The sequence below is a fragment of the Lithobates pipiens genome, unplaced genomic scaffold, assembly GCF_037356315.1.
Source record: "Lithobates pipiens isolate NorthernLeopardFrog02 unplaced genomic scaffold, aLitPip1_a1.2 Scaffold_25, whole genome shotgun sequence".
NCBI lineage: Eukaryota > Metazoa > Chordata > Amphibia > Anura > Ranidae > Lithobates > Lithobates pipiens.
This window is the reverse complement of record NW_027507787.1, coordinates 107833434-107856705: the sequence shown is the minus strand read 5'-3', so window position 1 is coordinate 107856705 and position 23272 is coordinate 107833434. Positions and strand designations below refer to the sequence as shown.

The window sequence follows — 23272 nt, the reverse complement described above, 5'->3', positions numbered from 1 at the left end:
AAATAGAGGACATTAAAAAAAATGGAGGACTTGATCCTCACATCACAAGGTAAACAAGACTTTTTTAAACAAACCTGAGACATCTGGAATACCTTTATATTCTACCTGGAAGGATGTCGCCTGCTATCGCCTTAGTGCTCTGAGCTTTCCTTGACTGGCCCCTTGGACAGTGGCTGCCATCGTGTCTCGTCCCCTCTTCTCCTTTCCTGATCTTTCAACCCTTCTCTTTTCTGCCTTCCTCCCCTATCTCTCACCCCCTCCACCCCCTCTCTCTTTTGGAAAAAGTGGAAAATTGGGAATGACGGCCCCACAACCCCCTCTGGATGGATTATGCCGGAGGGACCTGGGGTTTGTATGACCCTGGATCTTGGTACAGTACTTTATCTGTGCCTCGAATCGTTGTGATTGATGGAAGGCAGACTCACAGTTGCGAATATACCTGTATCAAGTATTGTTCAGCTGCTTTTTGCTCTGTATTTCTCTGTTGCATTATGTACTCGGGGGACCGTCTTCCCCTATTTGGAGAAAAAATTATATTTGAAAAAAAAAAGAAGTCTACGACACCTGGTATTCCCAGGCGGTCTCCCATCCAGGCATTAACCAGGCCCAACCCTGCTTAGCCTCCAAGATCAGACGAGATGGAACAGATTCAGGGTGATGTGGCCGTAGCCAATATCTTCAGGCACTCTCAACTCTCTTGACAAACACCAAGATGGTCACCTTGGAAACAAGCGGAAAAAAATAGGTCAACGGCAACAACATAAAAAGAAGCCTACGGCATCTGGAAATCCCAGGCGGTCTCCCATCCAGGTACTAAACTGGTCCCAACCCTGCTTAGCCTCTGAGATCAGATGAGATTGGGCTCTTTCAGGGTGGTGTGGCCGTAGGAGATTTCTTCAGGCACTCTCAACCTTGACTAACGCCAATATGGTCACCTTGGGAAACAAAAAAAAAAATCAAGTCAACGCCAACAACATGAGAAGAAGTCTACAGCACCTAGTATTCCCAACTGGTCTCCCATCCAGGTATTAACAAGGCCCGACCCTGTTTAGTCTCTGAGATCAGACGAGATCTGGTGCTTTCAGGGTTATGTGGCCATAGGCGAGCTCTTCAGGCACTCTCAACCCTCTTGACAAACACCAAGATGGTCACCTTGGTAAACAAAAAAAAAAAAAAACAAGTCAACGCCAACAACATAAAAAGAAGCCTTCAGCACCTAGTATTCCCAGGTGGTCTCCAATCCAGGTACTAGCAAGGCCCGACCCTGTTTAGCCTCTGAGATCAGAGGAGATCGGGCGCTTTCAGGCTTATGTGCCCATAGGCAATCTCTTTGGGCACTCTCAACCCTCTTGACAAACGCCAAGATAGTCATCTTGGGAAACAAGCGGAAAAAAAACAGGTCAATGTCAACAACATAAAAAGAAGACTACGGCACCTGGTATTAAAAAGCCATCTCCCATCCAGGGACTAACTAGGCCCAACCCTTCTTAGCCTCAGAGATGAGAAGAGATAGGGCTCTTTCAGGGTGATGCTGCTGTAAGCTAACTCTTTGGGCACTCTCAACCCTCTTGACAAATGCCAAGATGGTCACCTTGGGAAACAAGCGAAAAAAAAACAAAACGAATCAACGCCAACAACATAAAAAGAAGCCTACAATAACTGGTATTCCCAGGTGGTCTCCCATCCAGGTACTAACCAGGCCTGACTCTTCTTAGCCTCCAAGATCAGACGAGATTGGGTGCTTTCAGAGTGCTCGGACTCTTTCCCCATCACTAATGGGACGAGACAGGGGTGCCCTCTGTCTCCCCTAATTTTTATTCTGACACTGGAACCACTTATGTGTCACGTTCGGAATGACCCGAATATTACTGGTATATCCAAACCCTGGGCACACCACAAAATTGCGGCGTACGCTGACGATCTAATTTTTTTCGTCTCCAATCCACACATTTCGCTTCCCAATATACTCGCGGCTCTCCGGCGATACGGCAGCCTATCAAACTATAAAATCAATTGCACCGTCGGCTGTATTGAATATATCGGTCCCGGATGGTGAGGCCAAGAGGCTACGCTCCGCTTTTCCATTCTACTGAGCTGAAAAATCTATACGTTACCTGGGCGTTGACATCGCAGCGGATTTGGCGCAATTGTACCCGCTTAATTTTGTCCCTCTCCTGAATAGACTGAAATCTGATTTGGGAAACTGGCATGCTTTAACACTGACCTGGTTCGGGCGCTGTAATGCATTCAAAATGACGGCCCTCCCGCGCATCTTATACTTGTTCCAGACATTACCGATCCGGTTACCCCCAATTTTTTTCAGACAACTGCAGGTGCTGCTCCGGGACTTTATTTGGGTGCGCAAACCGCCCAGAGCCCTTTTGCAATTGCTTGCCAGACCAAAGGACAAGGGGGGTCTGGGTCTCCCAGATCTGAGACAATACAACAGAGCGACTCTGCTAGCGAGAGTCGTTGATTGGCATTGTAATGGCCCACACAAGCAGTGGGTGGAGATGGAGATTGAGGATGGATCCATTCCCCTATTGACCTCCCCGTGGCTCCTGTCCACCCTACCAAAAGACCTCAGAGATCACCCCGTAGTGGGAGCTACGTTGGCTGTTGTGCGGAGGTTGTTCCGCTGCACACACATTGCTCCCCTGCCATCACCAATGACTCCGGTTATAGGTAATCCAGACTTCCCACCGGGATTTACCAACAAGAAACTGCGACAGTTGACAGTGGTGGGGAAACAGCGTCTGGGAGACGTGTGGCCCTCGGGAGGGCTCCCGACCACGCAAACTGTCGCCGAGCTTTCTGACCCTCCGCTTGACTTGTTTAGTGCTTATCAACTTCGTCACTTTCTTTTGGCCATACAAAGGGCCCCCTACACTCCTAGAGACCTGACGCCCTATGAATCCATCTGTCACAAAAAGGAACCTGTGCGACACACCCTCTCCCTCCTCTACAACCTATTAAGTAGTCAGGAGGAGGAGTCGACCCCACCATTTATCCACAAATGGGAGAGGGACTTTGGCATCACATTTACCCCACAACAGATAGGGAAGATCCTGACATTAGTACATAAAGCTTCCATCGCAAACCAATATCAAGAATCAGGATACAAGATAGTCTCACGCTGGTATAGAGTCCCATACCTTCTGAATAAAATGAATACATCGATTCCGGATGTTTGTTGGAGGTGCAATTCAGATACGGGGACCATGGGACACATTTTCTGGGCATGCCCGGCCTTGAGGAACTTTTGGGTGGAGGTGACCGGGACGATAAAAACTCTCAGAAATGTAGATATCGCAGACAACCCAGCAGCGTGCCTTCTACACTTGACCAAACAGCCTGTTCGAAAATACAAAAAAACCCTCACGATGCAACTCCTGAACGCCGCCCGGGCCTGCATTCCCACACTGTGGAGGCAGCCTCAGCCCCCATCCAAGGTGCTGTGGTATTCCAAAGTCAATCATATTCTCCGGATGGAAGAATTGACCCCCACCCTTCACAACACTGAAGAGGCATTTAGTGTTACATGGAGGCCCTGGAGGTATTTTACTGGTACTTGAGACTACATTCGGGAGGTGAGCAGCGCCCCTGTCCCAGAAAACGACTGAACATCTAACATTTACCTACGTAGGCCAAGTCTGCCCTGGGTGGCATTCCCCCCCCTCCCTTTTTGTCTTTATTTTTCTTTTTTTCCCCGCCGCCATCCCCCCCCCCTCCTCTCTCTCCGTCTTTGCACTCTCTTCTTCCCCCGTCCTCCCTTTTCACTATGCCTTGTCTCCTTACTAGCCTTTGGGACCCAGAAGAACCCCAGGGTTCTGGACACGACCGGCTCATATTTTACTCTGGTTCACATAGGTCATGATAAGCTGGCTCGCTGTGGTCCCAGTTGTTCTCCATGATTACATTTGTCCGAACGGAGCTGCATTAGTTATACTGTACTACATGTCGGAGGTGGGGTTTCTCTCTTTTCTGCATGAAACTCTAGGACTCCCCTCTGAGAACCCAGAGTTATTTGGCAGCCTATTTTTTGTTACCATGTAATTGTGACCCTGGGTCATGCTGTATGGTTGACTGTTATATTTATGTTGTTCTACTTATACTTAATAAAAGAATAAAACAAAAAAAAAACATAAGTCAATGCCAACAACTTAAAAAAAAAGCCTATGGCATCGAGAAATCCCAGGCGGTCTCCCATCCAGGTACTAACCAGGTCCCAACCCTGCTTAGGCCGCGTACACACGGGCGGACTGTCCGCCCAACTAGGGTCGTCAAACAGTTTGACAAACAGTCCGTTCAAAATTTGCATGAGCGGACTTGACCACACACGACGAACGAACAGTCCGCTGAAAACTTGCGCGATGACGTGAACGGCACGTACGACGGGACGAGAGATTCAAAGTCCTATACACTGCAATGCAACCTTCGGCGTGTAAATCCTTTCTGAGCATGCGCGGAACTTAGTTTGACGAACAAGCCTACACATGAGCGGACTGTCCGCTCAAACCAAGTTTCAGCGGACAGTCTTACGGAAATTCCGAAAAACTTTGTTCGTTAGACTGTCCGCTGAAACTGTCCGCTGAAGCCCACACACGAGCGGACTGTCCGCTGAAACACTGTTCAGCGGACAAAGTTGGACGAACAGTCCGCCCGTGTGTACGCGGCCTTAGCCTCTGAGATCAAATGAGATTTGGCTCTTTCAGGCTGATGCAGCCATAGTAGATTTTTTCAGGCATGCTCAACCCTCTTGACAAACGCCAAGATGGTCACCTTGGGAAACAAACAAAAAAAACAAGTCAACGCCAACAACATAAAAAGAAGCCTACCGCACCTAGTATTTCCAGGCGGTCTCCCATCCAGGTATTAACAAGGCGCGACCCTTTCTAGCCTCTGAGATGAGCGGAGATTAGGCGCTTTCAGGGTGATGTGCCCATAGGCAATCTCTTTGGGCACTCTCATCCCTCTTGAAAAATGCCAAGATAGTCACCCTGGGAAACAAGCGAAAAAAAACAGGTCAACGCCAACAACATAAAAAGAAGAATACGGCACCTGGTATTCCAAGGCCGTCTCCCATTCAAGTACTAACTAGGCCCAACCCTTCTTAGCCTCTGAGATCAGAAGAGATAGGGTGCTTTCAGGGTGATGCGGCTGTAAGCGATCTCTTTAGGCACTCTCAACCCTCTTGACAAATGCCAAGATGATCACTTTGGGAAACAAGCGAAAAAAACAGGTCAACACCAACAACATAAAAATAAGCCTGTGGCATCTGGAAAACCCAGGCGGTCTCCCATCCAGGTACAAACCAGGCCCAACCCTGCTTTGCCTCTGAGACCAAACGAGATTGGGCGCTTTCAGGGTGTTGTGCTCCTAGGCAATTTCTTTGTGCACTCTCAACCCTCTTGACACATGCCAAGATGGTCACCTTGGGAAACAAGGGGGAAAAAACAGGTCAACGCCGACAACACAATGAGAAGCCTACGGCACCTGGTATTCCCAAGCTGTCTCCCATCCAGGTACTAACCAGGCCCATCGCTGCTTAGCCTCTGAGATCAGATGAGATTGGGCTCTCTCAGGGTGATTTGGTCGTAGGCACTCTCTTTGGGCACTCTGAAGCCTCTTGACAAAGGCCAAGATGGTCACCTTGGGAAACAAGCTAAAAAAAACAGGTCAAAGCCAACAACATAAAAAGAAGCCAAGAAGAAAACATATGCGTATTGGTAGGGTAATGCTATTGCGACCGAAATTGAGGGGAGGTATTGGCTTCCCGGACCCTGCTCTATATTACACAGCAACGCACATGACACCGGTGGTTGACTGGTGCCGGTGTTCTGCCATATACTGTCCGGCCATGATATAGTGTCTGCGCCGTACTGTGCATGCGCAGTACGGAGACGACGAAGCTTCGGAAAATCTCAGAAGCTGAACGTCGCCTGCACGTTGAGTGGAGGTGGTAGCCCCACCATCCAAGCGGACATAGGGTTGTGAATATTAGAGGGCCCCTCGTAGGCGAGGTTCGCTCGCCGCGCTTCGGGTTCTGCCTCGCTGCGCTCGGCTCTTTTATATTCTTACTCTGTGTCCACTTGGATAGTGGGGATAGAACCTGGACTCAGTGTGCAGGCGCCGTTCATGCTCGGCAAATTTCAGAATCTGTGTTGCTGTGTACTGCGCATGCGCAGTACACAGCGGACAATATGCGATGGGGGACCATATGTGATAAGACACCGGCGTGGGGAACTGAAGTTATGGGTCAAGCCAGAGCAGGAGATGGCGTGGGTTCCACTGGCTGGTCTGCCTTGGGCGGGGAGGCCATTGGAGCCCTGTGTGACTAATCACCCGTTAATTGGCCTCTCGCTCGCCGAGATGGATAGTATTTTCACCTTTCCCACCTGACTAACTTCCCTTCTCCTATGACCCCAATTATTGGACATCCTAGATTCCCTCCGGGCCTGTCTGACCAGGCCTTTACCAGGCAAGCCCCGAAAGGGCTTCTGAGAGCAGCCCTATTTCTTGGACCCACGGGCTTGATTCCCATAGGGACCATACTGCTAGAGCAAGTACCTGTTGCAATGGATAGCTGGAGAGCTAGACAGCTAATCCATTTCCTCGGATCACTACCTAACCATTCGTTCTTCTCTAGACAATTCCACCCCTTCGAGGAACTTTGCCTGGATGATGGCCCAATTCGTGGTTCCCTCTCTAGGTCCTACCAAATCCTGACAGATGCACAATCCTCCACGGATCCACCCTTCCTAGCTAAATGGAAAAGGGACTTACAAACTACATTCTCCAAACCACAGAAGGACAGAATACTCTTTTTCGCCCATAAGTCTTCACTCTGCAGTAAATATCAGGAGATCACATATAAGCTGATCACACGCTGGTATCGTACACCGGTGGTGTTGGCCAAAATATTCCCCGGTCAATCTGACCGCTGCTGTCGCTGTGGGCAACAGGCTGGTACCATTCTCCAAATTTTTTGGGAATGCCCTAAATTACAAACATTCTGGCAGCCTGTCCTGAGACTCATCCACAAGATCGCTGTTCCAAACGTTGGACAGCTGATGAGCTGGTGAGCCGAGGGCGTCTCTTGCTCCCTGGGAGGGGACCCCACCCTATCCACTCTACCCACGACACCCCCTTACCCCTTATTTTCCTTTTCTGCCATTTTCTTCCCCAATCTTCTCTTTCCCCTTCTCCCTCCTTTCAGTTCTACTATTTCCCTTCTTAACTCAAAAAAGGGAAAAGAAAATGGTATGTTCCGACCCCATTTGACTACTACACAATACTCTTCCCCTATCTATGGATATCTAAACTCTTCGAGGGTAGCAGGGCTAGTGTCAATAATATTTTAAGTGGTAGAGGATCCCAACGAGATGGAGCTTTAATCTCATCTTCATATGACCGCAAAGCTGTACACGTGCTATTCTCCTCGAATTTCTTACCATTGGCTCTGATATCCATGCAATATTATCGTTTGTTTGTAACTATTTGTATCACACATTCTGTGAAGTTGCCTTTGCATTGTATGTCGCATACTACTAAATAAAAAAAAAAGAAGCCTATGGCACCTGGTATTCCCAAGCGGTCTCCCATCCAGGTACTAACCAGGCCCGACACTGTTTAGCATTCAAGATCAGACGAGATTGGGCGCTTTCAGGGTGATGGGGCCGTAGGTGATCTCTTCGGGCACTCTCAATCCTCTTGACAAATGCCAAGATGGTCACCTTGGGAAACAAGTGAAAAAAAAACCAGGTCAAGGCCAACAACATAAAAAGAAGCCTACAGCACCTAGTATTCCCAGGTGGTCTCCAATCCAAGTACTAGCAAGGCCCAACCCTGTTTAGCTTCTGAGATCAGAGGAGATCGGGTGCTTTCAGGGTTATGTGCCCATAGGCAATCTCTTTGGGCATTCTCAACCCTCTTGACAAATGCCAAGATGGTCACCTTGAGATACAAGCGAAAAAAAACAGGTCAATGTCAACAACATAAAAAGAAGAATACGGCACCTAGTATTCCAACGCCATCTCCCATCCAGGTACTAACTAGGCCCAACCCTTCTTAGCCTCAGAGAAGAGATAGGGCTCTTTCAGGGTGATGCTGCTGTAAGCGATCTCTTTGGGCACTCTCAACCCTCTTGACAAATGCCAAGATGGTCACCTTGGGAAACAAGCAAAAAAAAAAAAACGAATCAACGCCAACAACATAAAAAGAAGCCTACAGGTACTAACCAGGCCCGACTCTTCTTAGCCTCCAAGATCAGACGAGATTGGGTGCTTTCAGAGTGATGTGGCCATAGGCAATCTCTTCAGGCACTCTCAACCTGCTTTACTCCACGCCGTCGGCAGCGGTACGGGTGAACGAGTGGTGCTCGGACTCTTTCCCCATCACTAATGGGACGAGGCAGGGGTGCCCTCTGTCTCCCCTCATTTTTATTCTGACACTGGAACCACTTATGTGTCACGTTCGGAATGACCCGAATATTACTGGCATATCCAAACCTTCGGCACACCACACCACAAAATTGCGGCGTAGGCTGACGATCTAATTTTTTCTGTCTCCAATCCACACATTTTGCTTCCCAATATACTTGCGTCTCTCCAGCGATACGGCAGCCTATCAAACTATAAAATCAATTGCGCCAAGTCAGCTGTATTGAATATATCGGTCCCGGATGGTGAGGCCAAGAGGCTCCGCTCCGCTTTTCCATCTACTGGGCTGAAAAATCGATATGTTACCTGGGCGTTGACATCGCAGCGGATTTAGCGCAATTGTACCCGCTTAATTTTGTCCCTCTCCTGGATAGACTGAAATCTGATTTGGGAAAATGGCATGCTTTAACACTGACCTGGTTCGGGCGCTGTAATGCATTCAAAATGACGGCCCTCCCGCGGATCTTACACATGTTCCAGACATTACCGATCCGGTTACCCCCAATTTTTTTCAGACAACTGCAGGTGCTGCTCCGGGACTTTATTTGGGCGCGCAAACCGCCCAGAGCCCGTTTGCAATTGCTTGCCAGACCAAAGGACAAGGGGGGTCTGGGTCTCTCAGATCTCAGACAATACTACAGAGTGACTCTGCTAGCCAGAGTCGTTGATTGGCATTGTAATGGCCCACACAAGCAGTGGGTGGAGATGGAGATTGAGGATGGATCCATTCCCCTATTGACCTCCCCGTGGCTCCTGTCCTCCCTACCAAAAGACCTCAGAGGTCACCCCGTAGTGGGAGCTACGTTGGCTGTTGTGCGGAGGTTGTTCCGCTGCACACACATTGCTCCCCTGCCATCACCAATGACTCCGGTTATAGGTAATCCAGACTTCCCACCGGGATTTACCAACAAGAAACTGCGACTGTTGACAGTGGTGGGGAAACAGCGACTGGGAGAGGTGTCGCCCTTGGGAGGGCTCCCGACCACGCAAACTGTCGCCGAGCTTTCTGACCCTCCGCTTGACTTGTTTAGTGCTTATCAACTTCGTCACTTTCTTCTGGCCATACAAAGGGCCCCCTACACTCCTAGAGACCTGACACCCTATGAATCCATCTGTCACAAAAGGGAACCTGTGCGACACACCCTCTCCCTCCTGTACAACCTATTGAGTAGTCAGGAGGAGGAGTCGACCCCCACCATTTATCCACAAATGGGAGAGGGACTTAGGCATCACATTTACCCCACAACAGATAGGGAAGATCCTGACCTTAGTACATAAAGCTTCCATCGCAAACCAATATCAAGAATCAGGATACAAGATAGTCTCACGCTGGTATAGAGTCCCATACCTTCTGAATAAAATGGATAGATCGATCCCGGATGTTTGTTGGAGGTGAAATTCAGATACGGGGATCATGGGACACCTTTTCTGGGCATGCCCGGCCTTGAGGAACTTTTGGGTTCCCAGCAGCGTGCCTTCTACACTTGACCTAACAGCCTGTTCGAAAATACAAAAAAACCCTCACGATGCAACTCCTGAATGCCGCCCGGGCCTGCATTCCCACACTGTGGAGGCAGCCTCAGCCCCCATCCAAGGTGCTGTGGTATTCCAAAGTCAATCATATTCTCCGGATGGAAGAATTGACCGCCACCCTTCACAACACTGAAGAGGCATTTAGTGTTACATGGAGGCCCTGCAGGTATTTTACTGGTACTCGAGACTACGTTCGGGAGGTGAGCAGTGCCTCTGTCCCAGAAAACGACTGAACATCTAATGTTTACCTACGTAGGCCATGTCTGCCCTGGGTGGCATTCCCCCCTCCCTTTTTGTCTTTATTTTTCTTTTTTTTCCCGCCGCTATCCCCCCACCTCCTCTCTCTCCGTCTTTGCACTCTCTTCTTCCCCCGTCCTCCCTTTTGACTATGCCTTGTCTCCTTACTAGCCTTCGGGACCCAGAAGAACCCCAGGGTTCTGGACATGACCGGCTAATATTTTGCTCTGGTTCACGTAGGTCATGATAAGCTGGCTCGCTGTGGTCCCAGTTGTTCTCCATGATTACATTTGTCTGAACGGAGCTGCACTACTCCGTTACTCAGTACTTCTGTACTACATGTCGGAGGTGGGGTTTCTCTCTTTTCTGCATGAAACTGTAGGACTCCCCTCTGAGAACCCAGAGTTATTTGGCTGCCTATTTTTTGTTACAATGTAATTGTGACCCTGGGTCATGCTGTATGGTTGACTGTTATATTTATGTTGTTCTACTTAATAAAAGAATAATTAAAAAAAAAATAAGTCAATGCCAACAACTTAAAACTAAAGCCTATGGCATCGAGAAATCCCAGGCGGTCTCCCATCCAGGTACTAACCAGGTCCCAACCCTGCTTAGCCTCTGAGATCAAATGCACGCTCAACCCTCTTGACAAACGCCAAGATGGTCATCTTGGGAAACAGACAAAAAAAACAAGTCAACGCCAACAACATAAAAAGAAGCCTGCGGCATTTGGAAAACCCAGGCGGTCTCCCATCCAGGTACAAACCAGGTCCAACCCTGCTTAGCCTCTGAGACCAAACAAGATTGGGCGCTTTCAGGGTGTTGCGCCCGTAGGCAATTTCTTTGTGCACTCTCAACCCTCTTGACAAACGCCAAGATGGTCACCTTGGGAAACAAGGGAAAAAAAACAGGTAAACGCCAACAACATAAAAAGAAGCCTACGGCACCTGGTATTCACAGATGGTCTCCCATACAGGTATTAACCAGGCCGTACACTGCTAGGCCTCCGAGATCAGATGAGATTGTGCGCTTTCAGGGTGATATGGCCATAGGTGTTCTATTTAGACACTCTCAACCCTCTTGACAAATACCAAGATGGTTATCTTGGCAAACAAGTGAAAAAAACAGGTCAACACCAACAACATAGTCCCTGGCGGTCTCCCATCTGACCCAGACCCTGCTTAGCCTCTGAGATCAGGTACTTTCAGGGTGATGTGACCTCAGGCGAATGCTTTGGGACATACTCAAAACTCTTGACTGATGCTAAAATGGTCACCTTGGGAAACAAGCGAAAGAAAAACAGGTCAAAGCCAACAATATAAAAAGATTCCTACGGCACCTTTAATTAGGTACTATCCAGGCCGGACCCTGCTTAGCCTCTGAGATCAGATGAGATCGGGCGCTTTCAGGGGGATGTGGCCGTAGGAGATTTCTTTGGGCTCTCTCAGCCCTCTTGACAAATGCCAAGATGACCACCTTGGGAAACAAGCGGAAAAACAAAACCATGTCAACGCCAACAACATAAAAAGAATCCTACGGCACCTGGTATTCCCAGTTGGTCTCCCATCCAGTTACTAATCAGGCCCGACAATTTTTAGCCTCTGAGATCAGACAAGATCAGGCACTTTCAAGGTGATGGGGCCATAGGCGATCTCTTCGGGCACTCTCAACCATCTTGACAAACGCCAACATGGTCATCTTGGGAAACAAGCGAAAAAAAACAAGTAATTGCCAACATTGGAGGCTAAGCAGGGTTGGGCAATCAGTTTCCTTGCCTGAAATAGGCATCTCAGAACTGCCATCTGGCTACTTCCCGGGTTTCCAACTCCTTCAACTAATCCCAGGAGACAATACTTCGCCTCCATCCTGGTGGAGGTTCCAATCACCCGATCAATGGTTCCTGTCACCTCTGTCCAGTAGCCGATCAACTTCGGGCATCTCCAAAACATGTGCATCATGTCTCCCCCCATGTTCCCGCACCGGGGGCAACTTGCGTCCGGCCGTTCGGCCAAACTGAAAAAGTTTACGAGGAGCATAATAGGTTCTATATAATAAGAACAGATGTGACATCCTCTGTGAGGAGAGCCACAATTCACCACAGGCAGGATTCCTGTGGCCAATTATAGCTCAGGGGGGTTTAGTACACACCCCACACTATATATGGCCGCCAGCGCGGCGGCCTTGTATAGTGTGTTGCGGTGGTCAGGGAAAAAGGACGATAGGCAGGGACAGTGTCTTTACTGCTTGGGAACCTAGCACTGTTACAGTGGGTGTTATGTGCCTCCTGCACAGTACACACCTGAAGCTACCCTTTATTACTGCTGTTCAATTTCTGCAATACATGCATCTGCAGTGCAGAAGTTAGAGTGGGTGTTGTGTACCTTCTGCACAGTATACACCTTATTGCTGGTGTTCTGTATCTGTAATACAGGAACCTAGCACTGTTACAGTGCTAGGGTGTACGCCCCTCATCCCGCCCTCTGGCTCCCACCTACTCTTTGCCGACATTGCCTTCTGCAGCTTTCGGGGACCCTAGATGACTTATTTATTGAGCCTATTGGTACGAGACACTGCTTCCCTCCAGGGTGACTCTGGACCCCCCTGGAGGATTTACCCCTTACTGTTTGGGCAGTCCCAGCCTCCCTCTGGATGCTCTACACAGCCCCCAATGGCGATGCAGGAGAGACACTAATTGGCGGGCCCCAGGACTGCTGCTCGGGTGAAGTCTCCAGTTGGATGGAGGGATGGTGGCCCCAGCCCCTTGCCTGCCGGATTTTCCATGCACCGACCAGGGCTGCTCCTCTTTCATCTTGATGTGGTGACCATGGAGGGGAGGAGTTGAAATTTATGGGGTCTGGGTGTTTGCTGGTGGGAGTGCGCTAAAGGACTTGACATTTCCGCATGTTTGTCCCCTTTCCCCTGTTTCCCCCCTCCCTTCCCCCCTTCCCACCCTTCCCTTCCCTCCTTTTCCTCCCCCTTTCCCCCTTCCACTCCCCCTTTCCCTGCCCCATTTCCCCCCGGGGCGTGGACGGTGGAGAGGGGGTAAGGAGAGGACAATCTGCCAAAGGGAGAAATGCATTTGTTCGGGGACTGCATGTACTTTAGGGGTATGGGACGGGGGGTGGTGGATCCCATTCTGTGATGCCTTTTCTGTTGTGATGGGCTCCCTCGTGCATGCCTACGTTTAGGGCGAGCCGAGGAGACCCCTCAGTGCTGACAGTTATATGCTCTACCTCTGTTTTGGTTATACTATTGTTTTTTGGTTCTATGATGTTACTGATTGTCTTTTATTTGCATACCGGTATCAGACGTGACATTTACCACTGCCGGGACTGGGGGGACTAGGATTCGGGGGCTCCCTCTCCGACCTGTCTACCCACCAACCCAAGTAGGACAGCACTTTAAACCCAGTGTACATCTGGTAAGCGCTATAGCATAATTGTGCTGTTTTAGTATACCCTTCCTGTACTGTTGAGTGCGGACAACCACTCTACTAACCCCTCCTCTAAGACCAAGGGAGTCTCCATTCTGATCTCTAGCAGGCTCCCCTTGGTTCTCCAGGATTCTCTGGTGGACCCTGGGGGCCGATATCTTTTTCTTAGGGGCCACATTGGAGAGCGCCTTTTTACATTTGCCACTGTGTACGCTCCCAGTGATCACCAAGACACGTTCCTCAGAACTACCCTGCACAGATTATGTGACTTTCGGGAGGGCCAGTTGATATTAGGTGGGGACTTTAATGTCCCCTTTCGCCATTGGTTGACACTTCTGCCTCTTGCTCCTCGCTCCTCATTTCCTCTAGAAAGCGGACTACTAAGTGTTTACTGAATGACCAATTAGTTGATGTCTGGCGTCTGCAACACTCTGGGGAAAGGGACTGCTCTTTTTGCTCTTCCCCTCACAAATCATACTTGAGGATAGACTTCTTCTTGATTCCACATGACCAACTGCACTTGGTGAGCTCTTCCTCCATCGGCCATATTACTTGGTCCGACCACGCTCCTGTAGCCCTTACCTACACCCTCTCTAGGAACCCCTCACCTAGGTCTCTATTCTGGCACCTTAATGAGAGCCTCCTCCAGATACCAGAAGTTTTAGCAGATGTAACCAGGGAATTGGACCTTTATTTCCAAGAAAACTAAACGCAGGACTGTGACCCGGGGATAATTTGGGAGGCTCACAAGTCAGTACTCCGCAGGGTACTTATCAGGCACGGGGCGCGCATCAAACGAACACGGAAGGAACAGCTTGCTAATCTGTTTCGTGAACTTGCCTCTGTGGAAGCGAAACATAAACATTCCCCCTCATGGACCTTAGAGATTGAATTGGGGACACTCCGTACCCATATTGCTGACCTACTCCATTATAAAGCGAAAGCGGCACTCCAGTTTTGTCGTAAACTGATGTAGGAGTCAGGGGACAAATGCGGAAAAATCTTAGCCAGGTCGGTAAAGGAGTTGAAATCTGGCTCTTACATACCACAGTTGATAGATGAGAATGGCCAGAGGGCCTCTACCCCAACCCAAATAGCCGAAGTCTTTGAAAAATGTTACTCTGATCTCTACAACCTGCCCGATTCAGGGTCTGGACAGGACAATATAGACAGATATGTAACCGGTTCTGGTCTACCAACCCTCTCATCGGAATCACGGGAGTACTTGGAGGACCCGATCACACTGGAAGAAGTCCAGACAGCCGTGGGACCTCCGAAGGTGGGTAAGGCTCCGGGCCCTGACGGATATACCGCACAATACTTTAAGACCTTCCTCCCTATTCTCGGCCCGCGCTTGGTGAATTTATTTAATACTCTGAGCTCAAATGGGGATTTTCCTGAGGATACCCTTAGAGCCCACATCTCGTTGATACCTAAGGAGGGCAAAGACCCGGGCCTATGTGGGAGCTACAGAACCATTTTCCTCCTAAATTCGGTCCTAAAACTATTCTCTAAAATCCTCGCCACGTGATTGGCACATCACTTGCAGTCCCTTATACATATTGACCAGTTAGGTTTTATTTCCACCAGGGAAGATAGGGACAACACCATTAAGGTGCTTACCCTGATCCATAAAGCAAAGTCATCTGGGACCCCTTGTCTTTTCATGAGTACTGATGCCGAGAAGGCTTTTGATCGGGTCAAATGGACATTAATGTTCTCGGTCCTTCGCCATATAGGTCTGAGTGAACGGATGCTGGCATGGATAAGTAAGATATACTCACGCCCTTCAGCTCAAGTCAAAGCGAATGGGGTTCTCTCATCTCCCCTTGACATGGGGAATGGGACCAGACAGGGTTTCCCCCTGTCGCCCCTATTATTCGCACTGTCATTGGAACCCTTTCTCTCCACAATTCGACAAAACTCAGACATAACGGGACTCCAAATGGGTACTATTGAGTGCAAGATATCTGCCTACGTGGATGACATGCTGTTTTCGCTGACGAATCCCAGAGTTTCCTTGCCAAATCTCCTTCGGGAATTCCAGATATACGGGATACTTCTTGAAATCAAAGGCCATGGGGGTTGCAGTCCCCCCGCAAACGTTAATAGACTTGCAGTCCAATTTTCGATTTAAATGGACCCATACAGCCCTTAAGTACTTAGGTACTTACATTCCACCGGACATCGCGCGTACGTTTATGTTGAACTTCCCCCCACCCCTTGTCACTAAGATCCGCAGTTTGCTTCACGGGTGGCATTCTGGCCTCCATTCCTGGTTCAGGAGATGCAATCTCATTAAAATGAACATACTCCCTAAATTTACTTATCTTTTCCAAGCTCTCCCGATCCAGATTCCAGTCCCGTTTTTTAAGCAAGCTCAATCCTTGCTCACTCAATTTAACTGGGCCCACAAAAATCCCAGACTTAAGCGGTCACAGCTGACATTGTCTAAACAACAGGGAGGGTTGGTTCTCCCTGACTTGCGACGCTACTACCTGGCCTCCCATCTGGGGCGTGTATTGGACTGGATTCGAAACAAACTTTCTAAGCTCACTCCCGAATTCCGCTAAGAAGCGCAATGTGGGGGGGGGGGGGGCGTGGCCTGGACAGCAATGGAGTAGGACGCTTGTGACCTGAGCTCCGCTCCTACCGCGATCTCCTGTAGTGATCCTGGGTGCCCACTGACTATTTTACCTACGATCTTACCAGTGTAATACCCGCTACTTTCTCGTGCATACATTGGGACGATGTCTCCGACGAAGAAGCAGTCTGCAGCGGCGGCATCTCTTGAAAAGTTCCAGCGGGACCATGAGGGCCAACATGGCGGACAGTCCACTCCGGCTGCAGAACCTGCTACCTCAGACACGGCGAAGGTGCTTGAGGCGATTTCTACCTGCCAGACCACACTGACAACTAAGCTTGAGGAGGTTAAGGTGGATGTCTCACTTATCCGACAGGACATGGCTAAACTGCGTGACAGAGTGAAGGAAACTGAAACCCGGATCAGTCAGGCCGAAGATGTCCTGTTCCCTCTGCAGCATGCCCAGGAGGATGTGCAAAAGCAGCTCCAGCAGCTGGCCCAGAAACAGGACGACCTTGAGAATAGGGCCCGCAGATCTAACCTCCGCTTTATCGGCCTGCCGGAGGGCTCCGAGGGGGCTGACCCGGCGACATTTTTGGAATCTCTCCTGATTAAAGCCTACGGTAGGGAGGCGTTTTCTACCTCATTTATTATTGAAAGGGCCCACAGAATGCCTGCCCGCCCGCCGCCGGAGGGGGCACCTCCTCGCACGTGCATTGCTAAGCTGCTAAATTACCGGGATAGGGATGCCATCCTTCGCCTTACTCGTGAAAAAGGCAACATCCCGTTTCAGAACGGACATATCTCAGTGTTTCCCAACTTCTCCGCAGAAGTTCAAAAACGTTGTTCCCGATTCGTGGAAGTCAAGAGGCGCCTCAGGGCACATCACCTCAAGTACGCCATGTTGTACCCGGCCAGACTCCGCGTAGTGGGGGAAGATAGGGAATACTTTTTTGAAGATCCTGAGATGGCAGTTTCCTGGTTGGACCAGAGAGACGCGGCTCGAAATCGGCCACCTCGAGACTAAAATCATTGGAAGATTTGTGAGTACTCTATCTGCTCCCCCCTTTCTATTTGCCCGTGTGCAAGCAGATCACTGTTGGACTGCCTATGCGTGGTTCATTATCCTCAGTCCCTGAATTGATGCTTCTGTTCCCCCTCTCTAACAGGGATGGCCGTTGCTCTTGTTGACTGAACATGTACTGCTGCCTATGGCCACGCTCTGCGGACATCCCCCTGGTTCGTTACACAATACCCCTTCCCCCTCCCTCTTAGTTTGGGGGACCCGCTTGGCGGGCTCTATTGGGCCCTTTCCCTGGGGGGGTGGGGGGGACGCGGGTCATCTGGACTTGCTGCATGGGACTGCAGAACTTTGACTTTCTCCTGATACATGCCCTTTACTGGACTGTTATGTCCCGCTGCTGAACTGGGCACCGCACCAATGGGAGTGGGGTGGGAAATGGACGCATGGTCCGGCTCCAGCCTACAAGCCGGGTTATGACGGGAGAAGACTTGGTCTTGTCACTGGGTCCAGTGGCTTATTGTTATTGACATTGCCTAGTGTTCTATGGTTTGTTTTGGGAAGGGAGCTCCAGCCAAGTTGGGGTGGCTGAGAGCAGGGAGGGTGGGGATGGGTTGTAGTTATTATGTTATAGTATGTTATGTTTTATGCTTAGTTTATAGCACAAGCTTTATTTGGTTATGGAACAGACAAATGTCTCTTTTTCATGTATACTCTGATGAATATGGGAATGGATACTGCTTTGACGGGTGGTTTGGATACTATTTTCCTCCTTGTGATATTGGCTGAGACCACGCCATGGGTACCCTGAAGTTGCTGACGTGGAATGTCAGGGGGATTCGGGATAAAATTAAGAGGGCGGCAGTGTTTGGGTGTCTCAAAACTTATAGAGCGGATATCACAGTCCTGGTGGAGACGCATGCAACTGGGAGATTGCAAATAGCTTTGCGTCGCCCGTGGATTGGATGGGCCTACCACGCCACCCATACGTCCTATTCTCGCGGGGTGTCTGTATTGGTATCTAAAACGGCACAGTTTTCCTTGGTTTCTTTGCAGACAGACCCGCAGGGCAGATATATATTTATACACTGCTTATTGCACGGAGAACAGTACATTATTCTCGCCTATTATGTACCCCCGCCTTACGATCATAGACTAATTACAGAGGGATTATCTTTTATGGCTCAACACCCTAATGTCCCAGCAATTTGGCTGGGTGATTTTAATATGGTTTTGAATCCGGGGGTGGATAGAATGAGCTCTACTCGAGGGGATCATTTACCGGGAGATACTGGACTAGGTCGCACGTTTCAGGAATTCTCTCTTACAGATCTGTGGCGATTTAAATATCAGGCTAAACGTGTTTACTCCTGTTTCTCTGCAACTCACTCCACCATGTCAGGTATAGATTATATTGCTGTGTCCGCCCAGTTGTTACCCAGGCTAGTAGACACGGGCTATTATGCTAGATCATTGTCAGACCACGCTCCTTGCTGGGCAACTTTTTCCTTGACCCGACCTACTGGACCGAAACCATTTCGGCTTCACCCCTTCTGGTTAACCGCCTTGAGTGACAGCGAAGACTTAGGGGACGAATGGGGTTTTTTCTTTACTACTAATCAGGGGACGCCTCCGGTTCACTGTACCTGGGAGGCTTTTAAACTGCATGTACGCTCCCCTTTAACACACCGGATTAACCGGTTGAAGCGTACCTCCAAGACTTTGCTATCTAATGCCCTACGGGAGCTGGCCTCGGTGACCACTGACTTCACTACTGACCCCACACCTGCTAAGGCCCAGGTATTACGACACCACATAAGGCTAGTAGATCACCTCCACATTGAACAGGCTAAGCAAAAGTTGTTTTTTGTTAAGCAACGGGTGTTTGAACAAGGAGAGAGGGCGGGAAAGTTGCTGGCCTACTTCGCGCATCGGGACTCCAAGCCCCCGGTGGTGGTTTCGTTGACTGACAATGGGGGTGAGGAGGTGACTGATCCGCCAACAGTGGCCACCATGTTTCGTGCTTACTATGCTGCCCTTTATGAGTCGCAGGTACATAGGCCGAGGACTGAGACGGGGGCGTACCTCCGAGATATCTCTCTTCCCCACCTGTCTGAGGCTCAGGTTGAGTCTCTTGAGGCCCCGATATCGGCAGATGAGATTAGGCTAGCGGTGGCATCCCTTGCAACGGCTAAGGCCCCTGGACTGGATGGTATTCCCCTGGATTTCTATGCCCACTACTCTGAGACACTAGTGCCAGAATTGTTGAGATTATATACACACATATTTGACTCCGGGTCCCTACCTGATACTCTACGGCAGGCAGTTATTATAGTGATACCCAAGCCAGGAAAGGATCCCCACTGCCCGGATTCCTATCGCCCCATCTCGCTGCTCCAAGCAGATATTAAAATTTTGGCTAAAGTACTTGCCACTTGTCTGAGTGGAGTCATCCTATCACTTGTTCACCCGGATCAAACGGGATTTATGCCCGGGAAAAACACGGCCATTAATATCTGGTTATATATGAATATCCAGGCTGAGCATGACAAAGTATGCTCGAGGGTGGTGTTGTCACTGGATGCCGCTAAGGCGTTTGATTCCATTGAGTGGAATTATCTTTGGGAATGCTTGGGTAAATTTGGGTTTGGCCCCAATTTTGTTAAATGGATTACTCTCCTATACTATCGCCCAATGGCTAGAGTAGCAGTTAACGGATGGGTGTCGGACCCCTTTCAGCTAGGCCGTGGCACACGTCAGGGTTGTCTCCTATGTTATATGCTTTGGCGGCAGAACCGTTGGCTGCTGCACTTCGGGCACACCCGGCTGTAGTAGGCCTCCGACGCGGTTCTCTGGTGGAATCGGTAAGTATGTATGCGGATGATACTTTACTGTATTTAGAGGACTCGGGTCGGTCGTTGGAGGCTGCCCTGGGGGTCATAGAGGAGTTTGGTGGTCATTCCGTTCTGCGTATTAATTGGACCAAGTCGCAGGTTCTACCCATTGACTTGTTCTCCCCGGACCGGGATGCAGCTTCTCTCCCGCTCTCCAGGGTATCCTCCATTCAGTATTTGGGAGTGCAGGTTACGAGAGAACCTGGGGAGTATATTCATCTTAATCTTGAACCATTGCTTCTGTATGTGCGGGAGAAGACTAAGGCATGGTCCCGTCTCCCCATTGGGGTTATGGGAGGAATCAATATTACTAAAATGATCCTCCTGCCGAAACTCCTTTATGTACTTTGGCATTCCCCTGTCATGGTCCCCGTGGCGTTCTTTAAAACATTAGACGGTGTCTTAAACACCTTTATCTGGGGCCCATCTAGACATAAGTTGGCATGGAACACACTTAAAAACCCGACCTCTATGGGGGGACTGGCTCTCCCTGATTTCCACACATACTACATAGCAGCCCAGATTTCCCATTTTTATCACCTCCATAGAGCGGATAGTCACAGCTATCAGGCCTTGGTGGGCGGGAGGGCTGAATCCCTTGTTGATACTCCCCTTCAGATGATTTTTCGGGGTGGTGGGGTTAGGGATGCCCGGTCCCAGATCCTGCCACACCACCGGAGTATTTGGAAACTAGCCCTTAGATTACTGGGAGCTGACTATTACCACTCACATACACCGCTATGGCGCAACCCCCTGCTTCGTGAGTTGTCTGGCTTACCAGATGTAGACTTGTGGGCTTCTAGAGGGATACTTTTTCTGTATCAGGTGGTGACTCCTATGGGCGTAAGGGATTTTCCCTCCCTACAAGTGGAATTTAACATACCCCCTCATATGCACTTTCGCTACTTGCAATTGCGACACGCGCTTTGTGCGCAATTTGCTCAGGACTTCCCGAATGTACAGTCGCTGGCTTTGACAGATGTAATTATGGGAGACGAACCGGCTAAATTGATCTCGACTCTATACGGCCTACTCCGGGCCCGCTTGGTGGCGCAAACCACTGAACGGGCCAGGTTGAGATGGGAAGAGGACATAGGTCCCTTTGATGGGGAGGAATGGGAGGATGCCCTTGAGAACGTTCAACAGGCTTCGCTTAGCCTACCTGACCGACTAACGCAGTACTATGTGATACACAGGTCCTATCTCACCCCTATCCGGATAGCTAAGTATCATCCTGACTATAACTCGAAGTGTCCCCGTTGCTCTTGTATGACTGGTACTTTCTACCATCTTCTCTGGCAATGCCCATTGGTCCAGGAGTATTGGGGGCAGATTGTCAGGTTTCTACATGACCACATGGGTTCACCCCTTCAACTTGACCCTAAGAGTTGCCTACTTAGTATATTTCCTGATACCTCTGTTGATCAATACTTGGCTACATTTTTGCACTCTACGCTGTTTACCGCACGAAAGCTTGTGGCTAAATACTGGATGCGTCCAACCATGCCTACTATGCGGGAATGGGTAATGGGCATTAATAGTAAGCTACCCTTGATTAAACTGGTGTATAGAAATCGTGGGTGTCCAGCCAAATACCACAAAATATGGGATAAGTGGGTGGAAAATCTGCATACGTGTGTGGAGTGAGCTATATTGGAGTCTATACTATCATTGTCAGGAATTTTCCTTAATGTAAGATGTATTACTGTCCTTCACCTATGAAGAGGCTAATGTTTGTACCTACTGTAATATCTTGTTATAACTGAGTTGTTCAATAAACTTGTGCTGTTAAAAAAAAAAAAAAAAGAAGCGCCATGTGGTGCTATAAGTATTTACCCACAGAATTTATGTCACATCCCACTATAGGGGCTTAGTTGAAAGTCAGTCACCTGATCGCTACCCAAAACACACTCACGTCTTTGACTTCCCCCCTATTCCCTATACGTGGCCATCCAACCTTTGAACTGGGGACCCACTTAGAAATTCCAACCTAGACAATGCGTCTAAATTCGTCATTGATGGAAAATGGCCTTCTTTCTCAACCCTAACAGATCCGACAGGGCTTTTACAACTGCCTTTTTGGAGAGCGGCGCAACGACATCATTTTCTCCATTCCATCCCCAATCCTCAAACGTTTGCCCGCCCTCAGACGGAGTTTGAGACTCTATGCAGGAGCGAAGGCCCTTTGGCCCACATTCTCTCTCAAACAGATTACCCACACTTAACCTGTCTGTCCAACTGGGAAAAAGACCTTAATTGCTCATTTTCCCCAGCACAGAGACAACACATTATCACTTTGGCTCTCAAAATGTCGCTGTGCACGAAGATACAGGAGACGAATTTTAAACTTCTCACCAGGTGGTATTTGACACCATCAAAGCTGCAGAAATGTTTCCCCTCTTCCTCGAACATATGCTGGAGGTGTGGAGAAGAAGAGGGCACGTTGCTGCACATTTTTTGGTCCTGCCCCAGCTTGGTGGACTTCTGGACAGAGATCCGATGCATAACACAAAAATTCACAGACTTCTCCATCCAGGAAGAGGCTGCATTCTTTCTCTTGCACCATTCACAGATTCCCATTAAGAAGTACAAAAAAAATCAATTTTACAGCATGTGATAAATGCGGCGAAATCCTGCATCCCTCTCTATTGGAAAAAATGTTCCCCCCCTTTCATTACTCACTGGCTTAGGAAAATAGAGGACATTAAAAAAAATGGAGGACTTGATCCTCACATCACAAGGTAAACAAGAATTTTTTAAACAAACCTGGGACATCTGGAATACCTTTATATTCTCGCTGGAAGGATGTCGCCTGCTGTCGCCTTAGTGCTCTGAGCTTTCCTTGACTGGCCCCTTGGACAGTGGCTGCCATCGTGTCTCGTCCCGTCTTCTCCTTTTCTGATCTTTCAACCCTTCTCTTTTCTGCCTTCCTCCCCTATCTCTCACCCCCTCCACCCCCTCTCTCTTTTGGAAAAAGTGGAAAATTGGGAATGACGGCCCCACACCCCCCTCTGGATGGATTATGCCGGAGGGACCTGGGGTTTGTGTGACCCTGGATCTTGGTACAGTACTTTATCTGTGCCTCGAATCATTGTGATTGATGGAAGGCAGACTCACAGTTGCGAATAT

At 49.2% G+C, this 23272-nt stretch overlaps 6 pseudogenes; all 6 read right to left on the bottom strand.

Annotated features, from left to right (window-relative positions):
- Window positions 1-552: 552 nt before the first annotated feature.
- Window positions 553-671, bottom strand: LOC143931796 (5S ribosomal RNA; annotated as a pseudogene).
- A 98-nt stretch (window positions 672-769) lies between these two features.
- Window positions 770-889, bottom strand: LOC143931532 (5S ribosomal RNA; annotated as a pseudogene).
- A 95-nt stretch (window positions 890-984) lies between these two features.
- On the bottom strand, window positions 985-1103 carry LOC143931842 (5S ribosomal RNA; annotated as a pseudogene).
- A 4381-nt stretch (window positions 1104-5484) lies between these two features.
- Window positions 5485-5603, bottom strand: LOC143931770 (5S ribosomal RNA; annotated as a pseudogene).
- A 1965-nt stretch (window positions 5604-7568) lies between these two features.
- LOC143932354 (5S ribosomal RNA) lies at window positions 7569-7687 on the bottom strand (annotated as a pseudogene).
- A 101-nt stretch (window positions 7688-7788) lies between these two features.
- LOC143932673 (5S ribosomal RNA) lies at window positions 7789-7907 on the bottom strand (annotated as a pseudogene).
- Window positions 7908-23272: the final 15365 nt, after the last annotated feature.